General features: G+C 44.2%; 1 long non-coding RNA gene across 2 annotated transcripts in view; it reads left to right on the forward strand.

Annotated features, from left to right (window-relative positions):
• Positions 1 to 7898: 7898 nt before the first annotated feature.
• LOC309439923 overlaps positions 7899 to 10525 on the forward strand; it is a 6926-nt gene continuing 4299 nt past the window's right edge. Inside the window, exons 1-2 of one of the 2 annotated variants that reach the window (XR_014184084.1) lie at positions 7899 to 8092; positions 9525 to 9693. This is a non-coding gene — a long non-coding RNA (uncharacterized lncRNA). Of the gene's footprint in view, positions 8093 to 9114; positions 9223 to 9524; positions 9694 to 10525 lie in introns of those variants that run through there. The other variant, XR_014184085.1, reaches the window with a different exon arrangement.

Genomic DNA, 10525 nt, shown 5'->3' on the forward strand with positions numbered 1-10525 from the left:
GGTCAGTCTGGACCAGCATCACCACCATCACCTCCCCCAAAAGAGTCACAACGTCATCCAAGGCAACGAGGGAAGGAGATGAAAAATTCCACCTCTCTCCCTTACATTTTATTGATCGAAAGGGGAAAAAACCGTCCAGGAGAAATTATTTTTACACTCTTGAATAGCAGCTAGCAGATCTATATTTTGTCTCTGTTTCGCTCAAAAGATCTTTTACTCCCTCATTTCTTTTGGAATGGCAATTCAATAATGTGTAACTGAACATTTATTAATTATACCCCAGTTTAAAGAACTGTTTTGAAGGGAATAAGTGCTCTCAGAAATGCTGAAACGCTTTCTGAGTGCATTATAACTGAGACTGAGCCGTTCCCTGCAAAGCTGAGCTCCTGGCTGGTACTTCCCACCAGGAACTGCAGGATTTCCCCCCCCCTCTTACGAGTAAAACATGAGTTTAAACACATATTCAACAAGGGAAACACGTCATGTGTTTTATAATGCAAGGTCCTTTTGAGCAAAGTATCCAGCAATTTCTTTTTCCTTAAGATGTACCTTTATGTTCAATGATATTTCCTTTGGGATTTTCATTAATGTTCTGTCAAAAAAAAAGAAAGAAAAAAAATGTTTTTTTCAGTGCAATATCTTGACTAATGAATTTAGCATTTTCCTTCTGCTCGTATTTACATTTAGTGTTTTGATGATGTTAAATTCTACAAATGAGAGCAGTTTTTAAGTGTTGCTTTCAACACCGCCTGCCTTTTCTGTTTGATTTCTCTTGCTGATGGTGCGTTGTCAATGCTGAATGCTGGAATTGTTGTTGAGCAGGCACAGCTGGATGAATTAAAGTCTCTCCAGTAACTCAAACCAGAAATGACTTCATCTCTAAACTTTCCATGTAGCACAGGTCAGAGCTCTGAGTAGGGACAGAAATAATGGGGTTACCAGAGAGAGAAAAAGTCAAAAGTACAAGTCAAAATACAGCAAGCGGTTTGGAGTTGCCTTGTGCGGCTGCAGTGATTTCCCTCTGTGTTACCAACAGGCTCTTGTACAGAGCGAAGCCCTGATGGAGACATTTGATAAGTAATTGTATTTTAAGTTCAAATAGAATATCTGCATGTGTGCAGACACGGAGCATTGTAGGCTTATCTTATTAGCTATTTACTTAAATTATCTGTGGGTATCCTAACACATAGCTACTCCTGCCTAATGACACAATCTATTAATTTATTCAAGGAATTTTGCCAAAAAACAAATAAAAGCGTCGAACACAAATATTTCTTCCCCGTTTATTTGGAGCTCGTCACAAACACTGAAGCATTTCAATGCGGCGAGGGCAGCTTTTTGAAAAGGTAACATATTTAATTAACGTGAAGCAATTTATAAAGTAAATACGAGATGGGTACTGGCAGATTTTCCCGTTGAGCGTTTCGTACTCTCCGATGTCTGCACATGAATGAAGTGACACCTCCCAGCAGTGGCCACCGGGCCAGAATTTTTAGTCTTTTCCTTCCGTATGTGTGAAAGGTCTCACAATTCCTGTAATTCCTGTCTCGTCCCCGCTGGGCTGGATGTGGCCGCTCACAACCAGCTTCACACCCACACGAAACATCAGCGTTTCTCCATCATAAACCGGAGCTGACACAACACAAGGCAAACATCAGCTGTGCTTAAAAACAAAGGTGCAAAAAATAAATCTTCCGATGCGTACGTGTTCAAGGGCCTCTAAAACTCAATGTTCTGTGCTGAAATCAATTAACGTTATCAATAACCAGGAATTCCCAGAGCTTAAGCTTTGCTCTCCCGTTTGCCACTACAATTCTCAAAAATCAGCGTCACATAAATAACATGAACCTGAGAGAAAGAGTGAGAGCTACTTTTTATAAGTGAGCTAAAACATGCAATAGTGAGAAAGTTCATCAGTATAATATTTAAACCCCTGGCCATGCAGGGCTGTGCAGTATTCTGCATTTTTTTTTTTTGCTGTTACACATCTCTGTACTTCAGGGGAGTTATTGCAAATTTACGTCTTCGCAAAATCTTGTAGCTGGGATGTTTTGCAGACAAACAGAGCTGATGTGCAGCATCACAAACATACACACAAAAGCAATAACTACTGTGTAGTGTCGGAGGTATAAACAAACATTGATATTCACGTGTGCAAGAAGATCTGTCAAACCCTTACCGATAATTACAATGCTGATCATACTAATTCCAGCTGGCTAATGGTCAGTCTGTACCCTCTGCATTCCATCTGTGGTGCATTAGCTCTGGTGCAGAGGTGATGACTTTGACAACAAACTTCACCTTCTCCTCCTCCCTACAGCCTCTGGCCCATGGCAAGTCCTGCTCAGAGGGATGTGTGACCCAGGGAAGTAATGGGACCTCTTGGTGGGGACTTTGGCTACAAGGGAGGAGGAGGGTCCAGCTGCTCACACAGGTGTTCCCCATCTGCCTCCAGCCTGCTCAGAACCTTCACCTGTGCTCCCATTGCTCCACCCCCTAAAAACTCATTCATTTTAATGGAAGGAGTTAGGAGGTGATCTGAATTCTTTGGAAACCTCTTTACTCAGAGATACTGTGGCTATATTACCAGCCCTGAAATGGTACAGAAATAGCCATGCATACAAAACGCTGTTCCACGTTCCCCCATCCCACCCTGCCCTCTCCATCCCACCCTTGCACAGCCCCGCCTGGCAGAGCCATCACCCTGCCCATTGCTGCTTTACTGGCCTTTCCAGCCCAGTTCAAATTGCTGTTTGAACCTTTTCCAGAATGCCTCAGCATTCACTCATAATTTTTAAGGCTGGTGGGGGATTTACACGTTGCGATCTCACTGGTGCCGCAGCCGCTCTTTCTGCCTTTCTGCCTGTGCCGGCCCCGGTTTCCTCCAGCACAGGTACGTTTTGCTGCCATTTCCCAGGCTCTCTTCCTTTCCCTTACTGTTTTTAGCATTTTCCCTGACATTCAAAGCCAATTTTGGGGTAGCAATGCAAGAGCAATGAGATCTTATCCATACAGCAAACACAGGAGTGATGCTACTGGGGAGAAGCCTCCGGCTCCCTGTGCCGCAGCCCCATGGGGGTATCCAGGCAATGATGAGTTTTTGGGACTGTCCGTTGGGCCAACAGTGAATCCTTCACCATATCAATCCAAAAACTGTGTGATTTCAAGTTTTACACTGAGATTCTCCCCATCAGAGGCCTGCACAGTTGCACTACAATTTGATTTTTTTAAGTTCCAGGAGCTATTTGTGAATTAGGCTCAGCCTGCTCTGAGCCTAAACACGCTTGGTTGATGTGACGCTGCTGTGCCAGCTTGTTTGTCAGCCTGCAATGGGTTTCTGATCCAAACTCTGTGTTCTTGCTGTTACCAACAATGGTGGTTTCATGCAGAGACTGCGAGGGGCTCTGCCCGTCCATCCATCCTCCACGTTGGCCAAGTCCATGAGTGCTGCAAAGTGACATTTCATCCCGAGGTTTTTAAAACCTGAGTAGGTTTTAGAAAGCTCCAGTGCATTGAAGGAAACACAACTTGGCAAATACAGCTGAAACGCATCCTTTTTTAGCATATAAATCATTCTCTGCGTGTCTCACCCATTGAGGACCCGAGAGCCCTCGGTGCCCACGGCCACTCCAGTTCCTGCTGGAGAGACAGAACCCGCGTTTCAACTCAGACCTGCGACCAAATTGTGGGATTTACCGGTTTCACACATGCCAAAAGTTCAAATGTATTTTTGCGGAGCAACTGCTTCGAAGAAGGATGTGAAGGACCAAATCCTGCATTCCTCCTGCGTTCCAAACATTTAATGAATGTGAATTTCAGATCTGCAGGGTTTGTGAGATCCGACTCTCTGCAGCTATGACTCTCTTGGTATTTCCACTTAAAAAATTTATTTTCAAGGCACCATAATTGTATGTAAAGTTTTTCTTGGATCTGAAAGACGAAAAGCCCTAACAAGTCAAAGGCTCAGCCTGGGAGAAACAATTGATCTGCATACAGATGGAAAGACATTTTCAGAAGGGATATCTGAGGGTTTGATACTTTTTCCATTCTAATTCGAAATCGCATTGTTTGTGAACTCACATTTTTTCAACTGCAGAATTCACTTCAGTTTAAATCTCATTTTATTCCAGGGATAAACGTGATTTCATTATTCTATTACAAAGTACATTAAAAATAAAATGTAGATGACAACTTTATCACTTAAGATGGCATTCATTACATATGTTTAAGGATTTTTATTTTTTTTCAAGAGGAGTTTCATTTGGATTTCCAGCATATAGCCATGCATATATACAGCAGCCAAAGAAGCTATAGCCTGTCATTTCAATAAACCATGTATGAAAGCATCCCTAAGCACCTCCTGACATGTCAGGAATATATGGTGTAAGAGTGCGTCCGTGTCAGCAGTGACAAGCTGAACCTTAATGGCTCTAAAACAGTCTTTATGGTTTACTGTACCCATAATCCATTTTATAATGAGTGCTCAACTAGATACAAGGTTCTGCAAGTTTCCTCTGCCTTTTAACTCACCCCAAGGCACCCAGACGAAGGAAAAAACTCCAACTTGTGGGTGATCCTTCCAGAGAAGCGTCATGTGCTGAAACACTTATGCACGACAGATAAATTAAGAATAAGGCTTTACTCTAATCCTTAAGTTTCCTTCTGCGGATTTTAAGAGAGACCGGTATTGATATTTTACTGGAGTTTTGGGGGAAGGATTTAAAATTTATCGGGTTGGCACTACTTTGCACTTACAAAATGTGGGGAAAGGGGAGAGGTGCTGCAAGCCCGTGATAGACAGCGGCGATATTTAGAGCTGCAAGAAAAACAGAATATGAGATTTCTCATCACGATTTCACCCCAATCCTGCTCTCTTTATCCATGCAAAAGAAAAAGGTTGCTGCAAAGAACAGGGCAGCTGTGGGCAAGATGCAGCATGGATTTGCAGCAGTGTCCTTGCACAGCCCAAGGCAACTCAATGCTCTTGGCAAACATCAGCTGAACAAGTTGTTCACCCTCACAGGGGGGCAGGATCCATAAGAACTCAGGTGTAGGCACCCGTATCAAAGAAAGGCAAAATAAGGTCCAGATTTCCAGTGCAGTAGCAGAATTGGAAATAAATAGCAGGAATCTTCAGCTGAATCGTTGTTCCTCAACCATACTTGGTTTATCATTTAGGGGAAAACGTGCCCACGACACGACGGTGACAAGAAGTCCCCATCTCTGTCACCCCCAACATCCCCGCTGGCCTCTGTGACAAACGCTTTGCTGCCTCGTGTTGGCTCCTGCCCGTGCAAACGTTTCTGTGGAATATAATGCTTTAGAAATGAAGACCCTAGATGGTTTGGCCACCGCCAGCATTGTCGACCCGGAGATGAAGGAACGTGGGGAACATCTGCGAGGATGCTGGAGCAAGGAGGCTGAGGAGCGCGGCGGAGCACATGCGGAGGCCAGAAACACAAAGCTGCTGCCTCTTATGCACCCATAAACCAGCCCAGCTCCTCCAAGGGACACCCCCGGGCACCGGTGTCCCCATGAGGACACCCCGTTGTCCCCAGGAGAGGTTGAGCATCAATGGTGCTCAAGCAGGGGCCCCGCGGGGCCCAGCCCAAGGGCTGGGTGCATGGCGAGCGCCCAAGGGGGAGAGGGAGAGAAGCGACTAGAAACAGCCACTTAAACGTCTATTTAGAGCCTGGGAGCATTGCGAAAGCCGTCCCCATTACTGTTGAAAAGATGCAAATTTGGTGAAATAATCAGCTGTATGGCTGGAGGCTGTTTCTCAAGTACCCTGATTCCTTACAGGAGGGAAGGTATTAGTGTAAGACACACAGCAAGGCCAAGTTCATGTTGCTCAGAGGTAGCCCCTAACCAAACTCCACCAAGTGCTATAAAACGAGATTTGTTATCCTGGAAAGCATTGACAGTTCATCCAATAAAGCCCCCAAAAAAACAGAACCCTTAAGGCTGGTTGCAGGGGTGCAAAAAGCAGCGCTCACAGGCATGTCTGACAGAGAAAACACGTGTTGGTGGCCCCCGCGCCGGCCCACGCTGCGTACCCGTCAATTAAAACCATCCCCTTGCATCAGACTTTTCATCAAAAATCCCTTTGCGCGTTTAAGGATCCGTTTATCTACCGCAACAAAGTACACGCAGCAATCTGTGCGCAGGGCACGGCGTTGGCTTTGTATTTAAAGCCGGTGAACAAGTGAGGAGGAGCTTTGCTTTAAAATCGTTGGGAAATAGCTGACTGCATGACTTAGTGCAAGGTGTTCACCTGCTGCCTGCCCTCCGCACCTCCCAGCCCGCTCTGGCTAAACTTTGGGAAAACATAACGATGCATTAAGAAAAGGATAATATTAAACACCAAAACCCATTCTCCTGCTATCTATTATTTTAAATACTGCAGTAACTAGCTTAAAATGCTGCCATGCTTAAACTCTACATTTCATTTCAGGAATATCAAATATATGCTTAAACCACCAGTGCCTTCACCATAGATAGAAGGTGAGCCTTCAGTCAAGTAGTTTAATCATTACAATTGTAGCCCTCCCTAAAATCGGTTTTACAGTCGATTACTTAAAATAACATCATGGAAACAAAAATATATACTATCGTCAGCCACACATTCAGCTGTGTTTGTGCTGTGCATGCAGTAGTGCAGAAGATAACAATATAAAGCGTCATTTCAAATTTGGAAATATTATTTTCACGCGTGGCATAAGGAAAAAAAACAGTTCGAGTTGCTTTCTAGCCCAGTCATGGAATAAACTGGAGTTGGAGAGGGTGTGTTTGTGTGCACAACAGAGTTTATACTACAATATGCATCTTTATGTATTATGTATTCAGTTTTCTCACATTTTTCTCAGTGGGCAGATATTGTGCTGTACTTCTCGGAATACCTGAGAAAAACATTTCTACAAATGGCATTACTTGTCTATACGGATACTATAAGGAGCACAAAATAGGCGGGGAGAGTCTTCATCATATAAAGCCTTTTTTGATTCTTCCCCCCCCATCTTCTGTAACAACATAAAAGATATTGTTATGACAAGTACTCCGGTAGTTCATTCTTTCATTTATAATTTAACCACAGCCTATATAACCTAATCAGAAAAATGTGGAGCATGATTAGTACAACAATCAAATACAGTTGGGCTCCTTGAACAACTCAAAGAACAATACAAAAGAAAGCAAAAAGAGAAAGAAGGGGAAAAGGCAAGGAAAAACATTGCAAGCATATCAGAAAATATGTGGTATTTCTTTAATATTTCATTTTAAACTACCTAATTGTGTTTTTAAGCTTCGGTTCCTGTAATTTTGCAAGACGAGGCATTCCAGTGAGAAAACATATGGTAAGGGATTTTTAAACCACATAGCTAGAGTGCATCATAGACTTATCTGCTGCTTTAGTGTCACAAAAATCCACCACTGAATTTATCCAGTCACCCATTAAAGAAAGAAAAGAATTAAAGGAAAAGGAGTTTAAAAAAAAAATCCCCAAATGCGACAAAAAAACTCCTGGCAAGTGCCACGGGGTTGAAGCAGAAGCTCGGTGGATGTGCGAGCCTTCCCCGGCAGGAAAAGTGGCAATTAGCTCTCTCAAGGCTGCCGGTTATTTCAGGATACCGCATAGTAAATATCGCATTCGGTTGTGACAAACTGTCATTAGCGACGACTTGTACCGGCGGCTCGGCTAAAATGACTTCTAATGAACCTCGGGCCTGGGGTTGAGGGCGAACTTTAAATCGCGGCCCTTTCTCCAAGGTTTTCCCAGGCGCACACCCAGCGCCGCCTGTACCCGTCAGGAGCCAAGCGAGGGGTGTTTGAGCTCGGCATGTAGGAGCCAGGAGACATTTTCCCGGAGGATCCCACTGAATCAGCACTTTATTTGGCACTTTCTGAGGGGATGTCAAGCCGTAATAACGACAAACTTTGACATTTGCATGTGGCGCGGAGAGCCGGGCACTTTGAGAGGATGCTCCAGCTCCTGGGGATGCAGAGGGATGCAGGGGGATGTTCGCACCCCAGCATCCTTCCCCCAAACCCCTGCTTCTGGCTGGAGCAGGAAGGGTTTGCTTAAGCTGAGCCTAAGGTAAGGGAAGGACACAGCCAGGCTCGGCTGTAATTTCAGGCAACGCCTGGAACAATGTCACAGCCGCAAACGCCAAAGGAAATCACAGCGCCTTGGCACCGATGTGAAGTCTCCTGGTTCTGCGGGAAGCGGAGTTAAAACGAAACTTTTAAGCCTCGGTGCGAAGAGAAGGAAACGCCGCAGTCCAACAGCCTTTAGTTCGAGCTCAATATGTCGTTTTGCAAGCCGTGCGGGAAAGCAGGGAGCTGCCAGGGGGTTGTTCAGAAACGCTGCGACATAAATTAGCCCCTTGAAAACCTTTCCTCTACATAGACGTGAGAAGTAGTTAGTCTTGCTGCTTAGATATATATATATATATATACACACATATATATATCACTGCAAGCTCCTGCCTCCCCATCCTGTTATCATCTAAATTTACCTGGAACTGGGCTTTGCTTTTTTTGCTGCTTATCTTGCTTTTAAAAGGCAAACTCTTAACCTCTTGCACTTCCAGGAATCCCCCAAGGTTGGCTGCTTTGTTCCCTGTGGGAATTTCTAAGTGTAAGGACTGAGAAAAGTGTAAGGTGTTAATCTTGATAATTAGTGCACAAAACCAATTAGAGGTCCAAAAAACCTTAAGGCACAGAAAGTGATTTTTTGTTTATTTGCTTACCTTATTAAGTTAAATATCTGTCTGAATTAATCACTAATGAATGTGAAGAAGGCTCAATAGCACTGCCTTAATGAACAGCAGTGTCAAATGCATTTTACAGGGTACCAAATCACTGGGTATAGAAAGCCAAGTTGCTATTCAAAATTACTTTTCTGCCCAATTTTCTGTTTGCAAAGCAGTAAATTATTTACATTTATTGTCCTTATTTAAGCACTTAAACAGTATGAATGGACTACAGGCACATTTTAAAAATATAGAATCATTACGCAACCCTGCTGCTGGAAATTCATGTTGTTTTCCCCTCCAGGCTGCCTCCCCCCCAGCTTGCTTTTACAATTCTTGCAACACCACGTTATTAGATTAAACATATTTTTCTCTGCAATTTATTATTTCGCACACTTTCAGAGAAGTGCTGTAGGACTTAAATTGTGCACACTAAGAACAGCCCCTTTCATACTTTGCTCGAGCAAAGTTGGTGTGTTTTCTGGATAAAACTGCACTATATTTCACCCAAATAACTGCGTTTTCACTCTCTTTCCGTCCATTATTCACACCATAAACATCTGCATTGTAAACGTCAGATGTACTAATTGTCATGTTTCCAGCTCTGGGTATTAAGTGAACGTGTTCAATGTTACTCTTTCGGCTATAAAAAGAAAAAAATTAAAAAATTCTTATTTCTCTATCAATCTCCAAATGCATTTCCCTTCATTTCTCGAGCAGGCACCGAGGCTTGTGCAGCTATCTCTTACACTTTTTTTTCCCTGCTTTGGAAAGCCTTCGTGAAACCTTTTGGTGCTGCGGATTTTGGCAGCGCAGGAGGAAGGTGAGCGGCCCCACCAGCCCCGCGCTGCACACGCATCACGGAGCAGAATGGAAGGAAAAGCCTCACAGCCCCAGGAGCAGAAAAAGTGGGAATCCACAGCTTTCTAGGATCTCCTTCGAGGTGATTTTTTTGTTGTTGTTGTTTTTTAATTGCAATTGCAAATCAAGTAAACGGTTTGTAGTAAATACGTAGCCAAAGGTTTGCAAGAGGAAAACTTTGGTTCATTATTTTAGGGATGAAATGCTTTGTACAAGCATAGAAGCCGCATGAAAGCTCCTGCACGTAACCTGGTGTGGATACACACCGATCCAGACCCTGGGAGTTAGTCCTTTCCTACCTCGCCTTATTAAAATAAACAGTAATAACCCTTCGAAATACATGTTTGGGGGGGGGGGAGAAATTACAAACTGCATCCTGCAGATTTAACTATTTCAGCGATTTGCCCTTAACAACATTAACGTTAAAAAGTCCCTATTCAGAAGAAGTTATACAGGAGCGAACATCACAATGGATCCAATTAAAAGAACGGCGAGAATAAAAAGAAGAGCGATATTAAAATTAGTGGTACAAGCCGCAATCCGGAGTGGGACAGAACATCAGCCCCGTCTCCTGTGCATCTTTGTTGCTTAATCCCAAAAGTGCCTGTGCTGGGGTGTTAGTCCCTGTCATATGTTAAGGTTTGGCGGGGGGGTGTCTATATTTTTTGGGGGGGTGGTATATTTTGCTTTAAAAAAAGGGGGAAATAAGGAAAAATGTGCTGGGAATTAAGGGAGGGTGAAGCGGAGCCTCCGGGTCCCCCCCCAACCCCCCGACCCCCCCCCCCCCGGACCCGGGGGTCCGGGGGGGGGGGGTCGGGGGGTTGGGGGGGGACCCGGAGGCTCCTGGCGGTGAATCCCGATTGTAGCCACGAGGGGGCGCTGTGGTTCTGTGAGCTGTGGTCCAGGGGGGGATG

This window comes from Streptopelia decaocto, assembly GCF_964273445.1.
Source record: "Streptopelia decaocto genome assembly, chromosome: 5".
Lineage (NCBI taxonomy): Eukaryota > Metazoa > Chordata > Aves > Columbiformes > Columbidae > Streptopelia > Streptopelia decaocto.